The sequence below is a fragment of the Aythya marila genome (genome assembly GCF_965140915.1).
Source record: "Aythya marila genome assembly, chromosome: 6".
Lineage (NCBI taxonomy): Eukaryota > Metazoa > Chordata > Aves > Anseriformes > Anatidae > Aythya > Aythya marila.
Window position 1 is genome coordinate 35,574,680 of NC_139047.1, and position 20,927 is coordinate 35,595,606.

Below are 20,927 nucleotides of genomic sequence, written 5' to 3' on the forward strand. Positions count from 1 at the left end.
ACTTACAAACAAAGAGCCCTACCTTCAGTGAAACTGGGACTTCCAAACTTGCACAATTAATACTAGAGAACAGGAGAGATTTTGCATCTTGGACAGAGCTCAATAACAACATTTTCAAAGTCTACTTTTTCAAATGCAGCATGAAAACATCCATAATGCTTAGGAACTTCTTTCAGGATGGTCTGCAATGAAAGACACTGATCAACTTCCAAAATAACAATTCAATGACAGCTACCTCAAAGAATAAAACGTCATATTTCTAAACACTGACCATAAATAATTCAGGTAATCAGATTTTAAATACTACTTTGAGGGAAAAGCCATATTCATTTGTGCTATGACGACACCAATGTGAAAACCAATCATGAAGGAAATAACGCAAACCACGTGCTTTTCTCATTTGGAACTTGTCTTCATCTTTCATCCAGTTCCTCTTTTAGTGTATTACTTACAGGCTGCTGCTTCTGTGGTACATATTCGTGAACTTCCTTTTCTGAAGCATGCATTTTCTGTTGAACTCCCACAGAGCGTACCTGTTTGGGGCTGTGTAAGTGCAGTGCCCTCAGAGAGGCTCCAGCTGGAGCAGGGGAAGGCAACCCTGCTTGCCTCTTCCCCCATGCTGCATGGTGGGGCAGGGGAGCTCTCCTGAAAGGGAAAGAAAAGCAAGCACATCTCACCTGGCACAGCCTCCGAGAGCAGGACACAACAGCAGAGGTGAAGCGAAGCAAGCAGGGAGCCCGACGGAAGCAGGAAGGTCCTGAGATCAGAAAGCAGACACATGGCTACTGCTCGGAGATGATGGAAAAGGGCAGAATTTTCTTCACATCCCAGAGAGGAATGTGCAGGATTTTACGCAACCCAGAAACCAACGCAGCTGCTGCTGAGAATAAACTGAGGGCAAAAACACATTTTGCAAGAACGCAGTTGGCAGACAGGTGAATAAAATAAATTAACTTTAATTTGATGGCAAGGCCTTTTTATTATTATTGTTTGTTATTCTAGCTTAAGTTCTAATGGAGCTCCCAACTTAGACATCCCGTTTTTTTGCACCAGGGAGCTCAATTTAAGGAAAAAAGGTGAACAATCCTCTAAAAACCGTGTGCTGGTTCCCATCCCAGCTTCCAGGTCAGGAATTGCCATGTGGTTAGATGGAAAGCCCACGCACTCAGCTAGGCAGGACACAGAGGCAATCATAGAGGCTCTTCTTCCCAAATGTGCCACCACAGCGAGGAGCTGCCATCAGAGTCAGACAAGGAGTATTTAACAATGATACCAATTTGGCTGCTCTACAGGAGAAGTGCTTCCTGTGGGCCTAATAAGGAAGAGCTTTGCAATCTAAGCAGAGGCATTGGGAAGCCTCAAAGGACGCCTCATCTGCACCACTTCTACTCCTGGAAGCCCGGAAATCCTGCAGCCCTCCTGGACACGGGAACTTTTTGGAAACTCGACTGCAGAGGACAGGATAAACTACTTCTAATCACATCACGTGTGCTGGAACGCTACCATAAAAGCAAAATGCCTGCAGATTATGATCCCAGCAAATTGCAAGGAAAAAAAAAAAGGTTTGAAGCAGAAATACCTCCCCCCGCCTTCTCTACACGCTTCACAAGCTAACACCGCCTTCAAATACTTACATCTGTTTGATCAAAGAATACTTTCTCTTGTTTTTAAACTGTGGATCTAATAGCCATAAAAGATGCATCTCAAGGTACTCAGACACGTAGGCATGCACTTACTTATTTATCCAATTCATGACAGGTGATTTCCACACACCCTTCTGAAGACCCATCTGCTGACCCAGGTGTGCAGACCACCGCAAATGTTCTCACAGCTTTTTTCTTTTACCTCACTAAACATCCCCTCCCTACACATCTACAGCTACACAATGCCAGTTTCTCCAGCCCCAGTCCATCTAGGACAGGACAGACACAGAGACACCTGAGCAAGAGCCACCAAGGGCCCTGCAGATGATGCAGCAGCTGGGGCACGCAGCCCCTCAGCCACTCCATGATCCTATATTCATCAATCAGGTTTGTACCAGGAATTTTACCATAATAAGCTTTTTATTTATTTTATTTTCCCCCTCTTGGTGTTTGCATTGAATAATTTAAAGTTTTCTCTCTTCCTGAGAAATTGTAAGCATTCAAGAGTTTTGTTGTGTTGTTTTTTTTTCCCAGTTGTGAAGGAAAAATGAGTGCAGCCTGGGTAGGGCTGCCTTTTAAAAAAAAAAAAAAAAAAAAAAGCAGTCCTATCAGCTAACCAGAGTTTGCTGTGAAACCGACAAATCATTTAAGCTGAGTACTAGAAAACAGCATTTCAGTGCGGTATTATTTCATATTTTTGTTACTTAGATGATGATCAATAAATACACTTGCAAAATCTTAGGCCGCAAGCCTTCTGTGGAGCAGTCAGAACTGACACGAGCCAGGCTAAGCAATAAAGCCTCATAACCAAACCTGGGGTTTTAACCCTGAATTAAATGCAAAAAGTGAGAATTTCATTCAAATTCACGTTAGCAGGAGTGTCCTGTGCAGGAGATGGTAAGATCACAAAATGGTAACAGCAGTTACGGAACTGTTGATCAGAGCCCACCGCTGCAAAAGCCAGGGCAGGAACACAGAAGCTTAAGTGGTTAGGGGGAAAAAAAAATAAAAAATGTTACTTTTGAGGAGGGTTAAACAACATGTTAGGTTACAGAGGGGTCAGTCCTCACCGGGTGTTTTTCAGACGTGGTTAAGGTGAAGGTGTCAGACACGTCCGTGCGTACCTAGCTGGCTTTGTGGTGGGCGCTGTGCACTCACGCGCGCGGCGCAGGGCCCCGTGGCTGCCTGACCTCCTGAGGTCTGAGCTTTCTTTTCTAAACACGAAGGCTGGAGGAGTTCAGGCCCCCGCCAGGCAAACCAGCAGGTGACTTGGCTGCTCCTCGGAGCTCCGAGCAGCCTTTTGATAGCTCTTTTTTCTAAGTAGCCAAGGCAGCCCGTGATTGACAATTCCCTATCACATCAAGCATGCTACCTTAAAAATAAAGTACTCAGAAGGATCCACCAGGGAGATAAAGGCAAAGCACTGAGAAGGCAATGGCAACTAAACCTGGAAGTCCTGTCCTCGGAAGGAAACCTCGAACTGCCCATCTGGGCGAGGATGCTCGTCCCATCAGCATCTAGAAATACACGCAGCTACTTCTGTTTAGAGCATTAATAAAAAGAAGTACTTAACAAAGCGCTGAGGACAGAGAAATAAGGAGGGAAGGCTTGACGTTTCCAAGCTTATTTTCACAGCAGTATGAAAGGAAATGAGGTAGAGTCAGAGCTAATTCTCCTTATATAATTTCACAAGGAATGATTAGTTCTGCCCCAACAGTAACAGCTTTCCAGAGGGTCCTGCTTGTCGCAAAGATTGCATGCAGATGCTCCAAGTGTAGCTCCTCCGGTCTCTGCTGACAGCCGACTTAAAAGGACAACATAATCTTCATTTTACTACGGAATGAAATTCACAGCGTGAACAGTGAAGTAATGTCACAGCTACCATGAAGCCGTAGTCGCGTGTTGGGGGCTGCAACTTTTAGAAGTTTAATCATGAAACAGATTCACGAAAAGCAACGTAGGGAGCGGCTCCCTGCTCCAGCAACGTGGTACTTACGGACGTCAACGGTCAGCAGTGTCAGCTGTGTTCCCACAAAGAGAATATGGCTCGGAGAAGCATTCATGGCACATGCCCGTGCAGATTATTTTGTTTTAAGGCAGGTTTTCAGCCTTCCCTGTGCTGAACACATCTCTTGTAAGGCTGGCAGTGAAGCACTGCACATGCATGGGACTGCAGAAGGTGCTGAAGTCTCTAAGTCACCTGGGTCACTTCTGGTTAAAATACCATTTACTGGCAATTCATCCATTAGGCCAAAAAAAAAAAAAACAAAACCCTCGTAATAGGGGTTAGCACCTTCATAAAGCACTGCGGTGTTTTCTATGTAATCCTTGAACAGACACTACTACAAAATGCACATCCCATTCCAAAATTGCCACTGAAAAAATCCAGTTCAGCTACTGCTACTTCCTTAAAAATAAATATTGTTTTCAAATATATAGAGATAATTATATAGTTTCTTAGGGAGAGAGAGCCTACCTTAATAAATTGAACCATCAACTAAAAACCTACATGACTCGCTGGAACAGCATGCCAAATATTAGAAAGACTTCAAATGTGTGTATTTCGCATTTCTTAGCACGATCATTTGTTTTACAAAAGACCTACAGATTAAATACAAAGCACACTATTAGTTTTAGGCACAAGAAAGACCAATTTTGTATGCCTTGCCCGAAATAATGACTAATTAGGCCAGCACTACCCTACAGTCATTTCCATAAATCCTGCCTCCACATTTAAATCACAAGCAAAAAGAAAACTGACTTAATGACAACAAAAGCATATTTCCTCTAAAAGTTTTAAGATCAGGAGAAGAAATTGCCCTCTAAGGCCAACAAGATGATATTGTTTATTTGGGGATTTTGAACTCATCTCCAACTTCACAAGGTTTTAAGCAGAAATTTACTGTATTGAAGAGCAATCAAACAGGCAGACAAGGTGAACGGCCAACATTTCAACTGAGGAATCTCAGAACTGATAATTTCCCAGGATTACTTACTGTGCAAAGTCTTCCTACAGCATGTTCCTTGCAAACACCTTGAGAATAATTAGAGAATAAGATATGCACTAGGTCCAACTAGTTTGATTTATTTTTCTGGAGTATTTGTATGTAAAGTAAGCATCAAGGCAAAAAGATTCACTGGAAACACGATGCTGAGCATCAGCCGGAATGAGGATCTGTATTTTATTAGAAGATTTTAAGTGATGGAAATTATGGTGCTTCTGGGAAAGCACTTGTTTAATTACACGTACAGATTTCTAAAAAACACCTTATTTTCACAATGCAACAAGGATACTGTTTGTGCAAAGCTGTGAGTTGGTAAAGAAACCGCTATGAGAACAGAATCATGACCTACATTGTCCAATAATCCAAAACAATGTAATTAATTCATAACTTTGAGGCTTATTTTTCCAAACCTGCCCAATTGGAAAGGATAGGAAGAAGATAATGTTTTCTTAGAACTGACCCCAGAAGTTGAGCTATTTTCACTGCTCTTTGTCCCAAATATTCTGCCACTAGTCACGTACCACCACCGCTTTACCTGATCACTCCACTCCAAATTTTCGGCATTTATACACATTTATTCTTGTACATCTGCACCAAACTTTGTGATATTCTTCAAGTTCTTCCACACAGACAGTTCAAAACAGTTAAGTTTCTCTTACATGTGTTTTATTAGGCCTTGCAAGGAGGAACCACAAGTCTCCATTCTCTGAAGGCAAAACTTCTCTTTGTCTTTTAAGATTGAGAAAAATAACCAAGAGCTACAGCGAGATCTTCATCCTTCATTCCAACACACTTCACCACGGAATCCTGCCAGTGTGAGTAATGCCCATCATGGACCATCAATTCAGTAAATCTTCCATCCCAAAGAGGAATAAAAGACTGCATCATATTAAATCTGAATCCAACTAGTTAGGCGTGAACGCAAGGGTTTTTTTTTCCCCCCCGAATGACAGCTCCTAATAATGATTAGGAAAGGAATCTTGCACTCTGGATGAGTAAATCTAAAGCATGGCAATTATAAGCTTCATATGCAACCACAAAATGAATGGGATTTTATTCATCAAGACCATGATCACTGAGTTTTCTGTTGCCAAAAGGCATGGCCAACATAACCTTTTTGCAGACCGCTGCTGTAACCCTTGGGGGAAAACATTTCCCCCATAGCTGTGGTAGCATCGTGCTTCCAGCACTGAGCTTCATCAACATGGTCACCTGTTGCACAGAACAACATCTGAAATAATCCTGGAAAAAAGCTGGTAAAACCATAGTGGTGCACTCTTGAATAGATGACACTTAAATATGTTTTCAGATTTAAAATCAATTAAATTCTTTTTTTCTGTTTTCCAGCCTAGCATTCATTCTTTAACAATTCAGGAAAACTAAGGCATGGAGATGCTATTAAATCTCGTTGTACCTGAACTGCCAGTGACAGAGGTTTTGCTAATCACATTCATATTAATTTTCACATTTATGGTTAATATGTATAAATATGCACACATCTATATCGAAGTTTCTTTCATAGCATAGGCTTACCTTGGGATTTAAAAGTCTCAACTGTTTGTGTCCTTCCTGTGCCCTAACCTTAAGAAATGACAGTTCAGGGAAGCAAACCAAACCACATTCAGCGCCTGGCCTTGCCTGTTTCCCTCCAAGGCCTGCATTTTGACATTAATTTCACATATTCCTTTGTTAATTTTAGATATTGCTTCACTTCTCACTCAGACATCAAAGAGCTGCACATACCCAAAACACCAGCGACCTGAAGTAATGGCTTCCCTACTTACTGTCATTTATAAATTGAACCGTGATTACTTGCCTACAGCAAACACTGCAGCTCAACAGCAGAGCATCTACACGTGCTCCCATACATATATATGGCCCAGGATTTATGGCAACAGACAGCTTGAAGATGTGGTTCTCAGATTTCGATTTCATATTCTCTGTCTGGTGCTTCACACGTTTATTTTTACTTTCACATCCAATGTGCAGTAGCACGGACAGGTGTGTGTTAAAGCCATACCGTGCCACGCACCCTTCCAGCACCAAGGCACGGCACTCCTGCTGCTACTGCTGGGGCAGGCAGCTCTCAGGAGCCCCCTCAACTCCTGCTGCCCAAAATCCAGAAGATTTTCCTGCTTTACAAACTCAGTAGAGGACATTTCTCACATACAAATGGAGAAAAACCAACCCTGGTAGCTAATGTGCTCCTAAAATACAGCAGGCAGCTGCATGACTTCCTAAGAACCTTGCACATATATCTAGAGTTTGTTCTTTTTTTTTTTTTTTTTTTTTTAAACTTGCAGTATTACTAAGTTATCCAACTAATCTAAACTGAACGAGATACCTGCTCCTTCCAAGTTTTCAGATCATTTGGTTCTGTTACTTCTCTCACTACATAATGGCTCGCGATCAGCCATATGCATAAACACTCAACAGACCAGACAACATTAAGGCCTCATTATTTATCCCAATATCACCAGAATCTAACCTCAGAATATTTTCTTGGAGCGTTTTCTCACAACAGAACACAACTCTGTTCACACAGGAATAAATGTTTGCATTTAACACGCAAGCTCCTTCTGAACACATAATTTGGGATCCAATAGAAACAGCACTTCTTGAACTCAATTATTTAACCTGTTGACAACTCAAGTCTTCGGACAAGACCTCCTCTTTGCAACTGAAAGAGATGAGACACGAGAATATTCCACACTAAGTATTTGCTCATCGACTGCTGCAACAGCAAGGCCTTATCTCCAGGGATCTCCCAAGCTGGACTATGTAGCACTGTGTTGTATAAACACACTCTGACCTTGTGAAGCCAAACAATGCTGTGTACCAGTCTTTTTCTGTTGTTTTTAATAATTTACATTCCAGGTGCATGCAGCACCAGTAAGGAATTTCAAGACAGCAAATGCTGCTAAAGCCATCCCTACATCAGGAAGAGCTTGGCACGACCGCAGCCGTTCAGCTCCTGCAGGCTCCACGACCCCAAGCGAAACCAAGTATATTGGTCAAGGGCTGTTTTGATGGGAGAAATGTCTATCTAGGTATTTTGCCCACGCAGGATTTTATTCAGGGACTGTAAACCCTCCCAGCTCTGATGGAAGTTACAGAATAACACAAGTCCACGGTGTAGACAGGACCAGAAGCCCGAAGAGCTCAATGTACTTGGCTCTTCTTTTAGCTACGGTCAATGTCTATAACAGCAGCCGCAGAGTGAAGAAAACATTTATAACAAGCTAAAACAGGAACTTTTTTGTTTTCATATTCTCAAATTTTATTGAGCAGAAATGTTTGAGGATCGTTTATTACTTTTACCGGCCACTCTAGAATGGGCCTACAGCCAAGCAGGTCTTTGAAATATGTCTCTATTTTGGTTTTAAAACAACTTTAAGGAAGTTGTATAACTTTTACACTGGAGTCTAAGTGACTGAGCAGCATAAATGACGTGTTCTGGCTGCACCTTAGGTACTCGGGACGCTCTGAGCGTGACAACACAGTTGCAGTTGCAACTGTGCTAGTTGCAGTTGGTAGTGCAAGAAGATTAGGTGGGTTAGTTAACAGGCACACAGACCTGGGGTCGCAGCCTGCTGACTAACACGGCCGCAGCAGTGTCTGCAGAGCACATCGGATGCTGAGCCTGCTGAACTCTGCTTTGTGTCGGGTTTAGGCTCTTGGTCACTTCTTACTCACATTACCTCACCCCTTACCTCTTGCTCATTATTTTCTTCTCTGAAACTTTGATGCAATTGTTTTCCCTTTCCGTGCAGCTCACCCCTTCCCAACACTTCCCTAAGACACTGCAATTCAGGAGATGTTTCCTCATATTGCATTAAGACAAGCACAATCTGCCAATAGTTTGTGTCATTCTTGCCTCTCCAGGGCTTTACTGCACTACTTTAAAGGCAATAATTGACAACAGCCCTAAAAACACTACTGAATTACAGTTCAAACTGTGCGTCTATCAGCAGAGGGATGAATTTCGTCCTGTGCCTGTAAAGCACCGATGTCTTGAGCTGGACAGCGGGGCTGTCCCCTGGGCTCTACCATTCCTTTCTACTGGCCAACCGAAACTTAGGCTGGCAAACTGCTCAGAAAGTTTGTGAAGACTGAGCTATGGCAGTAGTGAGAATGATTCTCACCTTTTTCACATGCTGTATGCACATAAATAAAAAAATAAAAGATTTAAAAAGCTGTTCTTAATTGATTTATCTGATCCTGATTCATAGCTTTTAAACTTATGTCAGAAAGTACTCTTCCAATGCATTTCAACTCTGCCTGGACTTCTTAGAAGTGGGGGGAAAAAAAAAAAGATGAAGCAAGAAGAATACACTCTACATTAGGTCTTGAAAGCTGCAATTAAAATTCAATATTGTACTTTGTATGGAGGCTCTTTACATGAAAACCCTGTCATGGTTAAGATTTAAGGTTAACCAGGTTAATAGAGTCCAATAAAATAGCTCTATTTAATTATGCCAAACCATTGTTATAAGCCACACTAAAACCCGCTACTCATCTTTACCTGACTATTGTGCTGAACTCTGAATCACAGGAATGGGCATCAAATTCTCAGGAACCAGAAAATCCTACCACAAAGCAAGCTTCTCCTACAGGAGCTGCTCCTCTTTCCAACTCTTGCCCCCTACTTCTTGGAAAAAAAAAAAAAAAAAGAAAAGGAAGAAAAAAGTGCATGCATTTGCACCTCAAATGGTTTCTTTTCCCCCCAGCCTGCTACTCCAGCCATCACACAGTCATGTGTTAAAAGATTTGTGCAGACCTGCCAAGTCTCATTGAGCCGAGACACACTTTCCCCAAGTTGGGACGCGTTCGCAAAGTGCATTTAAGCAGCTCCTCTACTCTGAGGTGTTCCATCACATGACGTTTTTAAGCCTAAAAGGGGAAAAAAAAATCCGAAAATCTACACGTTTTGCACAACTGAAGTCTTTTTTTCTGCCTTGTTCTGCAAAGCGTGACACCGGGTCAGTGTAGGTCGCTCCTGACGGTTCTCGCTCCGTTTTCCATATTAATGTTTTAATGGCGTTACAGTCACACCGGGATGGAAACCGGGTGCAAGCCTCGCAGCTCGCTCCACACAGGCTCACAAAAATGAGACAGCCCCTTCTCCGCACCCTCATTTTTAAAGGAAAAACCTGTATTTATCTGGAAACGCCGCCAGGAGCGGGGCCGGGACCCCGCCGCCCTGAGCGCCGGGCCCCGCGGCTCCCTCACGGCCCCGGCCCCGGGGGAGGCAGCTGCGGGCGGCCATGTTAGGGCCGCCGGGGAGGCGGCACCCCAATACACGGACAGACGGACAGAAAAACACCCAGACAGACACACAGACACACAAACAGACACACAGACACCCCCCTCCTGCTGCCCCCTCTTCGGAGCCATCTTAGGGCGCCCCCGGCAGCGCCTCCCGCGCGGCCGCGCAGCCATGTCAGGCGGCCCGGCCGCCTCTCCTCCCTCCTTCCCTTCTTCTTCCTCCTTCCCTCCCTCCTTCTCTCCCTCCTTCCTTCCTTCCTTTCCCCCCCGCCGAGCCGGCTCCGGGGCCGGGCCCCCCGCTCCTCCCGCGGCCCCTGCCGGCCCTCTTCTCCCCCCCCCCTCCACCCCCGGGCCGAGCGCCCGCCCCGCCGCGCTGACCCCTTCCCTCCCGCCCGCCTCGCTCGGGCGGCCCCGCTGCTTACCCCACCCCGAGGGAGCTCACCTCCTCCTCCTCCTCCTTCTTCCTCCTCCTCCTTTCTCCTCCTCCTCCTCCTCGCTGCCGCCTGGAGACCGCCGGCCCCGCCGCCGTGCCGGCCCCTCCCTCGCAGCAGAGCCGGCCTCCCCCTGCCGCCCGCCGGGCCCCCTCCTTCCTCCGCCGCCATCGCCCCGGGGCAGCCCCGGGTGGCTGAGGGGGAGCCGCTCTGAGGGGGTTTAGGGACGGAGCCGCTGTGGTGCTGGAGGATCTGCCCCGATCCCACTCGTCCTGAGGGCCCCCCGGGGATGGCCGGTCCCCAAAATGGGCTGCTGGAGCTGGGGGACACGGGGAGAACATGAGGGAATTAATTAGCGGTCGCCCGGCCAGCAGCAGGGCTCTTCAGATGCGTGGGGGAAACAGCAAGGGGTTGTAGCTGAGGGGATTGGAATTGTGCAGTCGTTAAGGTTGGGAAAGACCTCCAAAATCGTCCGGTCCAACCACCCCCAACCTACCACCAGTGTCACCCACTAAACCATGTCCCTAAGCACCACACCTGACCTTTCAAAGAGAGGGGAAAGCTGCAAGGATGCCCTCATGGCACAAGCACAAGGAGCAAACAGAAAGTCAGGCACCTTATCAGTTATATATGACTAAAAAGTGTGTTCTTTTCCATCATAAATCAAGCTTTTCAGGTGTGGTAATTCTGGTGGGATAGCGGGCAGGTGTTGCCGTTACATCCTGTTTTGTAAGCCCTGTGCTCTGGACAAAGTGAATAACAAGCCTCTCAAGCAAAACTTTTTGGAGGAGGAATGTTTGTCACGCTGAGTCAGTTGAGCATAGTGTTATCTTTGGTATGTAGACGTAAACTTTTTAATAGGAAGTCAAAATGAGTAACATCTAATGGACTGATAAAGCAAAATTTCCAAAGAGTGCAACTGTGAGAAAAGTCAAGAACAGCAGTTTGAGGGATTATATTTTTTTCCTACATGTGCTAATCAGTTACTATACGAGTGATGAGAAGGCTGATTTGCATGAGAAATACCCTTGCAATAAGAAGCATTTTGTTTCACAATTTTCTAGGTTCAAAAAGCCTAATAAAGTTACTTCTCAATAGTTTTCCGCTCTCATCCACCTCTGAAATTCTTGATACTATCAAGCTATGGAAAGGCAAAAATACTTTTTTTTTTTTTTTTTTTTTTTTAACTAGGCAAAAACTGTAAGATCTGAAAGGCTTTTAATATTTTTCACCCAGATTATAAATATTTTTATAAATAAAAGGCTTCATCTTTCAGCTGGTGTCACACAGAGTGAGAAATGAGGAGAGCTCCAGTCCAGCTGAATGATTTGTCCCCAGCATGTGCTGGAACGCAGACAAACAGGATGTTTTATCCCCAATTTATGGATAGAAAAATTGAGGCGAGGAAGTGGAGGCATTCATTTTTAAAGTGTAGAAGTGCTAATTTGTAAGCAGGCAATTTAGGCTCGATTTTTTTTTCCTTTTTTTTTTTTTTTTCTAGGAAAAGCACCGTGTATATACAGTTCCCATTGAAATTAAACTTAAGGCACCCAAGCAGAAAGACTTTGGCCATACTCTTTCGGGGTCCCGCAGCCCTAATCCCATGTTCTAATTGGCGAGTAATCTGTGGACAGATATTGTAACAGTTCCTTTAGAATATTTTTCTACTTCTCACTCATTTGCATACTAATGGCATAAAAATAGGCACTTCCTGCCAGTAATTAGTTGGAGCCCAGAATTTAAAGAAAGAAAAAGACCACAGCATTATGGTAGACGGATGGTACTGAGGAAGCTGCAAAAAAGAGTCACTTCTCTTGCGCTCAGAGAGTGCCTTTAATTTAGAGTTCAAGGCTGGCAACTCCGTTACCTCTGTGTGACAGGGATTAACTGTTTGCTTGGCCTAATAACTTTGCCTCTAATGAGCCCCTCAGTAACTTTTTTCAGCGCAAATCACTCTATCTGTCCTACACCCAGTCTTGCTGCTGTAAAGGTTTTTCTTTTTTTTTTTTTTCCTTCTTTCCCCTTTTTCCCAGCAAGAATAATGCTCGCAGTGAAGCCTGCTCCATGAGCGCTGCTCCGTGTGAAGCACCACCACTCAGACCAGCATCGCGGCTGCTCCGGGAGTTTTGACCTAATGAGGCACTGTGCAACTCACAGCCGTGCGAAGCCATGTGAAGCTCTGGGTTCAGCTGCTTTAAAATAGGCTGTTAAGCACTGGAGAGCTTCAGGTATTTATACTGCATTATATATGTGTATAATTTCTCACATGGAGATGACAGACTTGAGTACAGACCAGGTTGGTGATGGATAGACATTTTCACCATATGGTAGCAACATAGGTAGCTTTTCTTTAACGTGTGAGTGTTCTCAGTCAAATATGTAGTGGAAGAGTTTTCTCTTGCAGAAATTTCTCCACGGCTGCTTTACTGGTGGTGTGTCTAGGAAGGTGAAATATGGAAGCGTGGAGTTACCCATCCAACCCTGAGAAACGGCGATAACTTCGATGAGACAGGGAAAGTTTATTTTCCTCCTTCCATTCCCCCAACTTCTCTGGAGATAAATATTATAGATTACATTCTCCAGGGCTATCGAGCTGACACCTTCAGTGAAGAATTAAATAGAGAAACTCTTCCCATGGTATTACTTACAAGAAATTTCAGCAATTACTGTTTGCTGTCTACGATCGGACAATACTGATCTCCGGTGATGCAATTTAAAAGCTCATGAGATGAAGCTACAGTTAATTACATACCTTTAACTTATTTACCTATTTCAATAGCAAGGTAATTACTATTGTATTAATCTTTCTAATATATTGACTGTAACTATTAGTTTCTTTACAGCTGCTGCTCTCAAAGAACTGCAGGATAAACCCAGTGAATGAGGTTTGTACTGCTAAAAGTTATGATCTGCACTGTAGCTGCAAACGTTTGGTCCCCTTGGTGGGATCCAGAATGAAAGCTAGGTAGTCAGGCCCTGTAGGGAATGCATCTCCTCTTTGCAGACATGAAATACTGACCTCAAATTATATCAATGCAATCTTTGCATCAACATAAGTGTGTTCACCCAAGCAGTTGTGAGGGAGTGGCAATGTCAGACAACTGGGTGACTCTTTACGTGACCTGTGACGGTGCATTAAAGACTGTAATATGGACAGCGACTGCGTCAAGGCTGTGAGAAGGCTCCTTCATCCCTTCCAGATTCACCACGTAGAAGCCTTTTCTGAGGACAGCCTTTTATAGCTGTTGCTTCTCTGAGGAAGCTACGTTGTGCATCATTGCCTAATGGGTGAAGCACTTTGCAAAGAAGTGGGAGATTTCAGTTGAAAATCATTCTCCACTCGGTAGGAATCAAAATTCTCTCCCTGTCTAGTGACTGGCCATTCTGCCTGGGTCAAGAGGTGGACAAAAGAAGGAAACTTTCACACAGACTGAAGCTGAGCTAGCGAAAATAAGCCTCAGTCTACACCACCGTGCTCAGGGCACTCAGGAGGGAGCATGCCTTCGATTTCAGACTCCACTAGAAAAGTCTTTTCCACCTTTCTTACACCTTTTAATTTCGTTTTCCCTGTATCCATCCCACTTTGTTGCTAATCTGAATGTCAAGTGTGTACGAAGCTCTGTATATTACATTGTGCTGAACTAACAAATGAAATTGTGTCACATGCTTCTTATCTTTAAAAGCAAACCTTGCAAAGCTTGTATCCACTCTGCCAGCAGAGCTATATTACCAGAAAGTATTTTCTTGAAAACTTTGAGACTCTAGCTTATTAAAACAGATCCTTAGGATGACTGGGTCTATTCCATTAGTAGATTTATAAAGTGTACAGACTGGGTAAACAACAGTGACAGCTTGGGGAAGTGTATGCACCTGTTTATTAAAAAGACGTTAACAAGGGCAAATCTAAAATAAGAACATGTACCACAACCCAATTTTCAGCAAATTTTTATGCATGCCTACACTTAAGGTTACCAATGTTATTGGCAATTTCTCTCTCTCTTTTCTTTCTCAGGAGTACACAGCAACTGATGAGCATGGAGCATCTGTGGCAAAGGAAAAAAACACCGTCTTCAAATTTTGAGGAGCAAACATGACCCTTTCTGTTTCTACTGCTTCCCACCCACATTGAGTTAGTGTGAGAGGAGAAAATCAAGAAAAGCAGAGATTTTCTTTGCATGGGAGGACTGAAGAATGTATTGTTTTCTCAATCACGAGCAAGCCCTTTCATCACCACTTTTGCTCTACATTCTAAGTGACAGAGAGGTTTTTTATATTTTACTTGTATAACTTAGAAGAGGTCATATTTGTAAAAGTCCTTCTGCAGAAGTGAGTCTTCTCTTTGGGTGTATGCAAATGCTACAGCACACATGCAGTTTGTAATTTGCCAATAGGTATAAGCATATGCAAAATGGAGATTAAATGTGTATATGCAAGTCTGCAAAATTAATCAACCACGAATGTACAGAACTACAAATGCTTTCTGAAATTTGGCTCCAAAAAGATTTATGAATTAGCCTCCTATAGAAGCTTTCACTCATGGATGCCAAATACATTCCATTTTTATTATCAATTAATAATTTATAAGGTTCACATGGCAATATTCACCCAGAATAGCATTTTAAAAATATATCCCAATCTTGTAAGGACCTGTTGGTACTTATGCCTATTCACAATTGCTTTAGCAGTGCTTTTTATGAATATAAGATGCTGCCAGCCTGGAGCCCTTCCAGGATTAGATCTTAATCCCCAAAGATATGTAAGTGCTACCACCTCCTTTTTTTCAGATTGAAAACTGGGAGGCGCATGGGTAAATGCATGCAAGTTTACACATAGTCAATAATGGACGAAGCAATCAAAATAGGCTGCAAACTTGTGAAGTGTATTTAAGAACAGTTAATGTCCCTTCTCGTAGTCCCCTTCGTGTCAGTAGTTGATCTGAATGTTAGCAGCAGAAAAACCAAAGCCTGACTGCAAGTCTTGTGTTTCAGTGTATAACCAGATGAGCTAGCAGCGTACATACCAAAACCACATTTGATTCTTTCTGTTATCATAAATTGAAGCAAAAGGTGTTCAAATGATTCTCACAACATAAGAGGGGAAAAAAAAAAAACCCACAGTGTTTCGCTTCAGCATACCTTTCACTAGAGCTGGGTGCAATAGGATGTGATTATTTTCAGAACATTAAAAATATCTGCTACCTTCCTCCCATGCTAGGTAGAATAGTAGTCTGATGTATTTTTGCTTTGTAATTTTTTTAAATGAAAAATTCTGATTTAACCAAACCTCTTCAGAAGGAAGCTGACTGATATTATCTTACTTCCCTCTTTTCTTATTGTGGAATTGTTGAGAGAATGCCAGTTGTTGCTACTTGTCATCACAACTTTCTAGTCCATAATATTGCTTGTTAAAGACAATAAATATTAATCAGAAGACTGCTTAAAAACTGACCAGCATGCAGAATCCAAACGCGTAGGTAATCACACAATGACGATATAAATCTAGTTGTTCATTCATTACTTAATTGCAAACACACACATATGCAAATCTTGCTTTCTGAAAAACAATTCTATTTTATTTGACTTCTCAATATTTATTCAGCAAAAGTTTTAAAGTTTTTTTATTTCTCAGATACTCTGCTGTAAGTGAATGAACACCTCTGTCGTTCAGGCGATTGCAGCAGAAGTCATTGACACGTGGTATTGGCAAAAGTAGGAAAGCTGGAGACTGCAGTATGAAATGAAATGCCAAGGCTGATGATTGCTAAGATATTTCTGACTCCACACAGAAGGCCTATTTTGTCCCACATGCGTGGTGTTAAAAGACTGCAAGGTGCTGTGCTTGCCTTTGAACTGGGCTAATGGATCCTGAGGACAGTCCTCCCAGAAACAGCCCGTATTGAGGGATCTGCACAGGTTTCACAGCTGCACGGTGCTGAGCTGCTCTGCTAGGCATGAGCTAATGTACAGTTGATTTCTCTCTGGGGGGCACTTTGATTTGGGGTTTCAGAGGGGACTCTTTCACTATTCCTAATGATGTTTTTGGCTACAAAGCCTGGCAACGTTACAGCGTTGTTGTGGACTCTGCACAACTGAAACCAAAGAAATGTAGCCTCAAGAACTGCAGCAAAAGGCTTCATGCCACGGCTGCCCAGTACTCAAAAAGGTAAAGGTATAAGTACACACACACACAAAAAAAAAAAAAAAAAAAATTAATAAGCTCTGCAAGCAGAGTAACAAAGCTGTTTGCTAGTATGGACAAAAGCTGCAGGAAAAAAAAAAAAAAAAAAAAAAAAAAGTGAAGAGGAAATGGGCTGTATTACTGTGAGTTGGCACAGAAATGAAAATACCAGCGTGCAATTTATGTATAGTAATTGTTCGCGAAGCATTCTTTTGGTTTTGATAGTGACTCATTGTGTTCTTTGTGACCTTTGATGTACAGGATGGGCTGCTAGAAGACAGAGGAAGCCACAGTAAGAATATAAAACTTTATTAACTTAAGATTTTGTTTTGTTTTGTGTTGTTTTATTGCTCGCTGATCATAGGTGATATCTCCATAAAAGACTGCCAGGGTAATTTACCTTGAGTCCTCATGGTTTTTGACTTCCCTCCCAGGCTTTTGCAGTTAAAAAACAGCTTTGATGGAGCTGAAAAATAGCTTTGGTTTTAAAGAGGAAATTTGTTAAACAATTGGTTGCTGACGTTGATTACTGAGTTCTGAAAAATAAGATAACTGATTGAAATACTACTGTGGTGGTAGCGCAGGTAATGAGCAGTGATAGGCAGAGCACAGGACAGATGAAAAATTTATTGGGAGGATAGTCTTCTGAGTGAATATTTTATGTTTTAAAAAAATTACGAAAAAAGCCTTCCTTACAGTCATCAGGGTTGACACAGCAGACTCTTCAGCACTGTTAAGTTCCATTATGTAAATCCACAGTGATGTAAGCCAGACACTGTCAAGTTTGATACGCCCCAAATTTGACCTAATTAGCCATTTGGTTGTTACTTTTTTCAAAGCTTGTGCAACTCGGCTCAGTTCAGGATATAGATGCTAATTGAACGCATAACCTACAGGTGTTAAAGAATTCCTATGAAAGAAGGTCTATCCTATTAGGAATGCAAGTCAAGGCTTAGGGTCATTGGTTCGGCTGGTGCAGATGGGAATAGAAATCCCATCTACAGCTCTCTCCACATCACAGTTTTATTTCCAGGAGTGAAATTCAAATCCAGAAGAGATCAATGCAATCTGATAGATATTTGCCAGCTGAAGCCACTCCAGCTTCAGTTGGTTTAATGGGGAAGGAACGCTTCCTCCCACTTCTGAAAAGCTCAGACTACGAGTTGCAAAGCCTAAAATGGCTTACCCTACCCCACAGTAACAAACATACCCCTGTGCAATCACAGCTGAATTTCCTCTTGAATTCTCTTCTTTTCTTTCACCCACCGTCCCTCATACAACTTGGTCATTGTACGTGACTGCCACTGCCCTACTTGCTCCAGGTTTACCTCTCAAGCTTCGTGTCTCTGTGCAAGTGTCCGCAAGCTTATCTGCTGTACGTTCAGGTCCGCCTCCTACCCAGATCGGCCACTTGACAAGCAGCAGTACAAAAACCATTTCTCGTGACTACACCTTGGCCCAGATGCCTTCATGTAAATACTCTCTCTATCTCTTTTGCCATTTCCCTGCAATCCCCTAACCAAAATGAAACGAGATAAAAAGAGCTGCACAGCCTCTGAGCTTCCTGGCTTTTATCTTTTTATACCAAACCCTTTGTGTTAATTTTGCATAGCTATTTTTACATAAGAAATAATATCCTGAATTACTGCTGTCACGTGCGCTTAGGAATCCCACCTAACGGTGCTCAAGTCATCTGGCAACCTGATAGTGTTTCCTGCTCCTTCCCTCACATCAGCGCTGCAGAGAGAGCATTGCTAAAAGTTTCACATCTGAAAAAGCAGATGATTTGGCAACACCTTCCCATATATATGTATATATATTTAATTTATTTTTTTTTTTTTATAAGAAATACGCCTGTCTTTGAGTAAACTTTTCTTTCCAACTGTTCTGTTTTGTCAGCTTGCCAGCTCTACTTCTAGCATTGTTCTGCGGAGATTGCTGTAAGGAAAATGAAAGAGAAGAGAAAGGTACAGAACTGGGGGAAAGGGAAAAGGGTTCAGAGGGCATTTAAAGCCTGGGGAGCCTAGCATGGGAAGGGAGATAGGCTTAGGAAACATGGGATAAAATGGTGGAATGAGAGATAAAACAAGAACATAAAGGATAAGGGATTAGAGAGATAAGGAGTTCAAGAGATGAAATGTGAATAAAGAAAAACAAGAAAAATAAGGATGAAAGGAAAGAAGTGACAGGAGTAAGACATGTAAACAATTAACTAAGAAAATATTCTGTTTATTTTAGTAAAAGAAAATTATAGTATCTTTATTATTCTCTGGTTTACTAGTTCAGAGGAATTTTTCAAACTAAGAACTGACATTTGGGTAGTATTACTGAACAATGATAAATATAAGCCTTCCAGTTGTTGGATTAACCAATTCAGAATTTGGTTAATTAATGTGTCATTCATGCCACTAAAAATTGGATAAGAAAACAAAGTCATAAAAAATATTCAAAACAGCTGCAATACAAAGTGTAGATCTGGAAGGACTCTTCCCCGTATTTGCAGCTACAGCTACCAGCTTAGTGATAATCACTGAAACACTGAGGGACCAGCTCGCTGACACTCTGCTGCAGATTAATACCAGAGCTGTGAAGTGCAAAACTACTTTAAATCAAGCCTGGGCTCAAGTTTCAGCATTGTCCACTGACCAGCAGAAAATTTGCTCAAGATCATGGTTTGTCTTTGAAAGTATTTCACAGTATTTTTTTTTCTTCTGTCTGGGTATTTATAAAGCTTTATCAGTCTCAGTTTCTCCCTGGCTTGCTTGAGCTGTTCACGCAGGTCACATAAAGTGGTGGAGCTCAGATAATACTGCTTGTTTTCCCTGATTATCTCAACATATATCATCAGGAAGCTGAAACTTAGTTGAACCTACATTCGCTTTTTTCTTTTTTTTTTTTTTTCTTTTCCAGAAAGGCCACATATCCAAGTCTGATAGGCAGTATCAAAAAGAAGCAATTTTTTTTCATTGGTCTGTGCTTGACTGTGATACAAAGTGGCCAAATATATGATTAACTAGCTTAGCCATACCTTTCCAAAACCCTTAAGCTTACATAAAATAGTTCAGGTCTGTAGGGACAGCATTTCTTAAGGTCAGAGTTATTTGGCATATAAAACCTAGAGTCTGCATGTTTAGGGAAGAAAATGATGAAGTCCTATAGGGTGCTAGTTAAAAGAAATCTATTATTAATATTATTATTATTTATTATTATTTTTAAATATATTTTTGGCAATCCATCATTATGCCACTGCTTTTCAGAAGGTTTTTCTTTCCTTAGTGTCCAAGGCCTCTCCTGATTTGCCTGACTGTGTCTCTGAAACCTCCCCAGCACACAAAGAAACGTGAGGTTGCAGTAACGCTGGAAGTGCCATATCGCATTCTAGAGATGAGATCCTACTTTTACACGAATAGTGTTAGCAAACAAGCATTTACATATCAGGAAGTTGGGAGGTTTAACTTTCCACACGGGGAGCCTGCTTTGTGCTCACGTTACAGCCGCCCTTTCCTTTCTGCTAAGCAGAAAGACGTTTCAGGAGCCCCTGCACCTTCTGAAGGTGCACTGAGGAACGGAGCCAGAACAAACAGGGGCTTGTTCTGCTCCACAAAGGGCAGGGCATCGGCAGTCAGAGGTGAAATATTTTTTTCTGTCCACCCTCTTTCTTGATTTCCTTCTGGCAGGATGAGGAGGGGGTCGAACGGCAGCGAGTTTCCATCAGAGCACAGGGTGTCCTTTGCCTGCTGCAGAAGCACAGAGCTCCTCAGAGCTGGTCTAAGGGACTATTGTGAAGGGGTTTGAAGACGTGGTCAGGATATTACATGGACCTTTTCCTCATATATGATGGGACAATCTGGTAACAGGATTTCTTCCTCCAGAAAATCCACAGAGAATAAGAGAAAATGAAGTCGTTAATGAGCACTGGTCCCAATTCTGGTGTCACCCAATCCTGTTAATTCCATAAGTAGGAGAGATTTAAGTGTTTTGTTTCACTACAAAGCATGAGTTAGTCAATGGAAAACTGGATTTGCTTAAAGTAGGGGAAAAAAAAAATTAAAACAAACCCTGCCCCCAAAAAACATCACTTACATCCAAACCTGTGAACCCAAACTGAGAAACCTAAAACACCTGAGGGCTGGGGCAGGTCGTTGAGTGCTTATACATAGCAGAGAACCCAAGCACAGGTCCTATGCCTTATTATCTGAGGTGTTACAACGAGAAGCCACCAGTAACAAACACCAATTCAAATATCCTAAATTACATTCTGTAGAGTCTCAGCTTGCCAAATGCCTGAATGAAAAAGGATGTGAAAGATGGGCTCTCCTTCATTCTAATTCAACCCGGATTCTGGGATTATCTGTTAAAAATAGGACATTTTCTATTCTCTAATAATAATAATTTTCCATAGA

The 20,927-nt window shown here is 42.5% G+C and overlaps 1 protein-coding gene across 18 annotated transcripts in view; it reads right to left on the reverse strand.

The window, feature by feature from the left end:
• Window positions 1-10,432, reverse strand: part of GTDC1 (glycosyltransferase like domain containing 1) — a 193,132-nt gene extending 182,700 nt beyond the window's left edge. For 15 of the 18 annotated variants that reach the window (XR_014317809.1, XM_082763537.1, XM_082763547.1 and 12 more), the window contains exon 1: window positions 678-747. The gene's annotated coding sequence lies outside the window, so the exon portion shown is untranslated. Of the gene's footprint in view, window positions 1-452; window positions 474-677; window positions 748-9,173; window positions 9,848-10,338 lie in introns of those variants that run through there. The other 3 variants (XM_082763540.1, XM_082763541.1, XM_082763542.1) reach the window with 3 other exon arrangements.
• Window positions 10,433-20,927: the final 10,495 nt, after the last annotated feature.